Genomic DNA, 6,894 nt, shown 5'->3' with positions numbered 1-6,894 from the left:
GTAGTATTGATAAATCCTTAACGATACCCATCCCTAGTCCCGACTGACCGGTTATACATTGATTAAATAGCGACGCAATTCAAGTTATTATCCTCGCCGTATTCAAGGCTGAACCTTTAGCATCCAAATGACACTGAACTCCTGATTGAACCATGACTTTTCTGTAGCTACTATTTTGATATTTATTGAACCTGTTGCGCAACTACTATTGACTTGAAATGAATTTTTGATTAATTGGCTCCACTGCTGATTCACTTTGATTTGAGAAATGCTACTTCTAAACAAGGAAGTGCTTTTTCATAATTGTTTATGTACAATGAGGCACTAATTATACTCATAAGATTAGTTTTAAATATTACAATTTAGAACAATTGTAACCTTGTTTGTGATTTTCCTATTGTTAATGCTTGACTGTGGTATGGTGAATGGTTTTCATGTAATTAATTAGTTTTTTTTTCTAACCACGTGCAGGTCAGGTTTTTTCCCCACCCTCATTTCCATGGCAACCACTCCTGTTAGTTTGATGGTGAGCTAAGTAACCCACACGCCAATTTCTGGTTGGAGATCAAACTATTTTCCCCTCCTTTGGACCGTTTTCTGAATGTTTTTTTTCTTTAAACTCTGAATTGTCTCTCTGGCCTCAGTGTTAAAGACTTTATGATTCTCGATACTTACATGGACTCAATGCTTACACACAAGGACATTTATTTTTATTTTGTGGTTGACAACTGTTATTGAACATTGATCTATACCATAACTGAATTCATGCATATATCAGCATAGTGATTGATCATATATATACCAACTATTAAAGGTCCTATATCATGCAAAATCGACTTTTTAGAGCTTTCTTTTTAGAGCTGTTCTTTATTCTTACCTAACGATAATGTCACGGACGGAGAAAAAGAAGCGCGTTTGGCTACGAGGACGGGATTTTATTTAACCTTTTTCAAGAAGAGGCCAATCGAAGTTGTTTTTTTCTCCGGGATTCAGCGACTTTCACCAAAATATAGTTTTTCTGTGACTGCCACTGATGGATGTTTGGGGAACCTTCGCCTGAATCAAAGTGGATTAACTTTTATAACCAACGCGAGTCCCATAATGTAAACAGCGATGGACCAGAGGGTGAGTCAATCCAAACGCGGGTTAGCTTGTGTGTTAGCATATTAGCATGTGTGTTAGCCATTTATGAAGCTGTGTTGCAGATGTCAACTCCGTATAACTGCATCGTGAAGTAACTTAACTTATTGTTGTTTATTTATATTACGGTAAAGTATGTGCGGAGAGAGGGGGCGGAGTTAACTGAATCGAAGCGTTGTGTCTTCCGGGTTTGAAAAATACCTCCAGAAAACACTTATATTTATCACAAAAATGAGTGCTCCATAGTGGTAGAGTTACAATATATCATATACATGCCTATACTTAACTTTGGAATGGCTAAAATAGCATGATACAGCTCCTTTAAACTTAAAACTTCATTTGTGTCTTAATCTGTGTTCATTTACACACTTTATGGCTCCCTTCCGAACCTGCTTACTGTTTTTACATAATAAACCACCTCCTTCAGTCAAAGTCCGTCACAAATGAATCTCTCGTGTCAGTTCAGCCTATCCTTGATCTAAAGAGAAGCCAGACGCCCCAGGTTGATGCTGAGAACAAAAGTTTTATTTATCAGATAGGATCCAGAGCTACAGCAGTGGGTCAGACGCGAGTGCATTGGTACTGGTCCTGCCCCAGAGTCACCTCGGGTTTCGGGGGTGCGTCTTTGGCACAGACGTAGGCCATGGTCGAGTGCTGCGGGGCATCGTTCCAAACCGGCTCTGGATTGGGTGAAAGGAACAAACATTATGGTGCATGTAAATGATATTTTTGTTCTTATTTTGAGCGGATTTTTTGTGAACCGTTACCGAGCCAGTTGACCATAGCGACGTGCTCTTCCCCGCGATTGTTGGACGGCTGACCTCGACGCCAATTTGAATAGTCCCAAACAGACCCATCGGTCCACATCCACTGATTCTCCTGTCGACAATTTCACAAACAACATTTCAACTCTCAACAACTCGATTACCAGGATTTAATAATGTTTGGAGCTAGGGCTGGGTACCGTTAAACCACACCAGTACGGTATCGAAAATGAAGGTTTAGGTACTGCCGGTATCGGAAAAATAAATGTATCGAACGCAGGCACCGAAAATAAATATACAATCTTTATATTCAAGCATAAAGCTGTTGGTTATGCAAATTTAAAAAGGAAAAAAAAAAGTGAAAGACAAGTAAAAAAAAAAAAAAAAAAATGCAAATAGTGGGAAAAATGTTGTTAAAATTGGGGAAAATTTGGGGAATGAAAAATATCAAAAAGGGAAATCACGTGGGGAAAAATTGAAGAAAAAAAATTGGGGGGTAAATTTGGGGTAAATTAGAAAAAAAAGGGGAAAATTGGGAGAAAAAAAAAAAACGGTCCCGACTTAACCGAGCTTTACCCAAATCTAAAAGCTAAAAAGAAAAGCATCAAAATAGCGACGAGAAAAGAGGATGAAAACAAAACAAAAATGTGCCGGAAAAAAGCATTAAAAAAAAGTGACAAAAAATGTGATGAAAAGTCAACGAAAACACGACAACAAAGCAACGAAAAGGCCACAAAAACCTGACAGAACCAGAGCAAGAAAATGATGGAAAAAATGTGACGAAAATTCTACAAAATGTGACGAAAATTCAACAAAATGTGACAAAAATTCAACAAAAAGTGACAAAAATTCAACAATATGTGACAAAAATTCAACAAAAAGTGACAAAAATTCAAAAAAAGTGACAAAAATTCAACAAAAAGTGACAAAAATTCAAAAAAATGTGACAAAAATTCAACAAAAATGTGACAAAAATTCAACAAAAAGTGACAAAAATTCTACAAAATGTGACACAAATTCAACAAAAAGTGACAAAAATTCAACAAAAAGTGACAAAAATTCAAAAAAAGTCAAAAAAAAATAAAAAAAAAATGCAAATAGTGGGAAAAATTTTGTCAAAATTGGAAAATTGGAAAAATTGAAGAAAAAAAATTGGGGGTAAATTTGGGGTAAATTAGAAAAAAAAGGGGGAAAATTGGGCGAAAAAAAAAACACCCAAAAAAATTGGGGAAAAATTTGAAGAAAAATTTAGGGGGGACATTTTTCTTCTAAATTGTTAAAAAAAAAAATGGGGGGGAAAATAAGAAATGTGGAAAAAAAAAAATCCGAAGGAAGTTTAATCTCAAACAACTAATACAAATGTAAAAGAAATGAAATGGAAGGAAAAGAATAAATTAACATTATTCATCTGTTTTGGTTCTAAATGAAAAATAATTAAGTATCGGTACCGAAAACTACGTATCGTTAAAGCACCGGTATCGTAAAAAATGTAACGGTACCCAGCCCTATTTGGGACAAACAGTCTAACCACAACTGCGTCATGTCCGCCGATCCAGGTCCACGGGCTTCCTCCGGTGGCCTTTTTGACCAGATCTATGACGAAAACATGCTCCTCAGCGCTGTGGATGGAGACCAGGTTTGCACCGTGAGACAGGCAGCTGTTCTGGAGCCAAAAAGCCAAATGAGAAGCTTTGGGTTAGTGGTCATTGTAGTCATGTTTGTAGGACGGATGGGTTTGTGGAGGTGAGTGAGGCTGAATGTAAACGTAAACACACCTTTTATATCAAATCAACATTACAGCTAATCTAATATTAATGGGAGGACTAGCAGGTTTAAAAAAGGGCCAGAACCTCCAGGAACTGAGCTCCACCATCTTGGGCAGTGAAACAAATAAAATAAAATAAAAAACTGTCTGAAATACAATCAGCAAACAGCGCATGGACGTTCACTCTTCAGAGACAAACCTGTGATCCTGTGGGTTTAATTTGACTCAATTTAACAGCATTTATCATGAAATCTTGAACTTTACAGACATAAACTAATCCATAAAGTGAGTCTACTCTCCCAAGCTTCAGCCAACTTTTATTTCACAACAATCGGCCTTATATTTTCAGTTCTACAGATTCATTTAGGAAGCATAATGAAGAGAAAAGGTGATAAAACAGTGCAGGGTTAAGGTGCATTTTTCACACAGTCTTTCCTCTGAATCTGATTAATCACATACTTCCTGGGGAGGACTCGCAGTTGCTCTAACTTTCTGAGAGTTTCTCAAAGAACTCACATAAAGAAATGTTATTCTGTCAAATGGTTTAAAACTTATTTTTTTCAAAGTATAAAACACCTTCTGTTACATGTAATCAACACACAGCCGTTCATATGTCGACCTAGTGTCGCGTTGAGAGTTTCCTAGATTAGAGTTCCACCACTTTAACCACAAGTATTAATGAGAATAGTAATTGTTATTATTAGTGCTGTACCTCTGCGTTCATCCAAGTCAACAGAGAATCAAAGAACTTGAAACAGCGATTTCCAAACGGAGTCCAGCCCTCAGGACAGCCTTTATTAAAATAACAATCATCACAATAAATGAATCAAAATAAGTGCACTGTATGTTAAAGTGAATATAGGCAAACTCACCTGGGTCATTTCCCACCGCCTGTGAGTGTGGAACAATGAGATTGTTTAAAGTCATTTTTTATCACATTTTTGTCATTTTGTCATCACATTTTTGTCATTTTGTCATCACATTTTTGTCATTTTGTCAACACATTTTTGTCATTTTTTTGTAACATTTTTGTCAAATTTTTATCACATTTTTATAATTTTTTTGTCACATTTTTGTCATTTTTTCGTCCATTTTTTTAAATCAAATTTTTGTCTTTTTTTGTCACAATTTTGTCATTTTTCATCACATTTTTGTCATTTTTTTGTAACATTTTTGTCAGATTTTTATCACATTTTTGTCAAATTTTTGTCACATTTTTGTCATTTTTTCGTCAATTTTTTTAATCAAATTTTTGTCTTTTTTTGTCACATTTTTGTCATTTTTTGTCACAATTTTGTCATTTTTCATCGCATTTTTGTCATTTTTTTGTCACATTTTTGTCATTTTTTTGTAACATTTTGTCACATTTTTGTAATTTTTTTGTCAAATTTTTATCAAATTTTTGTCACATTTCTGTCATTTTTTCGTCCATTTTTTGTCAATTTCTTGTGACATTTTTGCCAGTTTTTCCTCAACGTCTTCTCACTTTTTTGTCACATTTCCATCATTGTTTTCGTCTCAGCTTTGTTGCCATTTTCTCACCTTTTTTTCCAGAAGCTTTTGGACTGGGGGTAAAGCCTGGTCAAAAAGACACGATGATAAATGAACTTACAGCTCCTGTGGTCAGCAGAGCGGCGGCCAAACAGAGGAAGGCGGTCAGTGGGCAGTGGGCGGCCATCTGAAAACACCAAGTACAGCGAGTAAGAAGATCCTTGTGTAAAAGCCCAGACCTGAGCCGTGAGGAGACTTACCTTCACTTCCGAGTCAGCGGTCTGTGGGACTGGAGAAGATGAGCTGTTTTTATAGAGCAGTGAAGAAGACGAGTTACCATCATGACGAATGGTGCACTGCCGGTCAAGCTGGTCAAGCCAGTCAAGCCGGTCAAGCCAGTTGTGGGACTTTCTAAGCAGTAGAATCATGGCTGAAATTGAACAGACATGAAGGGAGGGAGGGGTCGACAGTTTCAAACAAACTGAGATGACCAGGCTTGGTTTGGTGAGTCATTAGAGGCGTGGTTAGGTGAGCACAGTGTGATAGGTCAAGGCGTGGTCCTGTTCCCGAACCTAGTCAAAAAATATTGACTCCATTTCCCTGGCAAGGACCACGCCACAACGAAGTACAATTACGATTTTATTCACAAGGCTATAGTGTGGAGTGAAACTGGGCGAGACTGCGGGTGTGTGGGCTCCGTCTCGGATGAACTCAGCTCTTCGGGATCCCCAAAAATAAAGGAATTAAGAACAAAGGATGAATGTGCTTGACATAGATCAACAACACTGTATAACTGGGAAATGAGGCCCGATGTCAAAACTCCTGAAATATCCCTTTAACTTCTTAACTCCCGCCTGAACCGAGAGGATCTTTTTCCTCACGTTATCTCATTTTTTTGTGGGTGTTCAACTCATTTTTGTCACATTTTTGTCATTTTTTTATCACATTTTTGTTATTTTTTTGTCACATTTTTGTATTTTTTTTGTAACATTTTTGTCATTTTTTAATCACATTTTTGTCATTTTGTTTGTAATATTTTTGTCAAATTTTTGTCACATTTTTTGTCACATTTTTGTCATTTTTTCGTAATTTTTTTAATCAAATTTTTGTCTTTTTTTTATCACATTTTTTGTAAGTTTTTTGTAACATTTTGTCAAATTTTTGTCAATTTTTTATAAATTTTTTGTCATTTTTTGTCAATTTTTTATAATTTTTTTGTAATTTTTTGTCACATTTTTGTCATTTTTCGTAATTTTTTTAAATAAATTTTTAGTCATTTTTTGTCACATTTTTATCAATTTTTTGTCACATTTTTGTCATTTTTTTTGTCAATTTTTAATCAAATTTTTGTCTTTTTTTGTCACATTTTTGTCATTTTTTTGTCACATTTTTGTCATTTTTTTGTCACATTTTGGTCATTTTTCATCCATTTTTTGTCAATTTCTTGTGACATTTTTGCCACTTTTTCGTTGATATTTTCTCACTTTTTTTGTCACATTTCCATCATTGTTTTCATCTCAGTTTTGTTGCCATTTTCTCACCTTTTTCCCAGAATCTTTTGGACTGGGGGTAAAGCCAAACAGGAGAAAATGTGCTCGGTTCAGCATCTGGCCGCCCACCTCTTTCACTCACTCTCTTTTCTCTGCTTCGAAACAACAAAAACACGGGACACCTTAATTAAAAAAAGGTTTTATTTGACTGTTCAGCACTCGTGGTCCGGTCGTTCGTCCGCAC

The sequence above is a fragment of the Gobius niger genome (genome assembly GCF_951799975.1).
Source record: "Gobius niger genome assembly, chromosome: 22".
NCBI classification, from domain to species: Eukaryota; Metazoa; Chordata; class Actinopteri; order Gobiiformes; family Gobiidae; genus Gobius; species Gobius niger.
Note: the sequence above shows the minus strand (reverse complement) of the source record.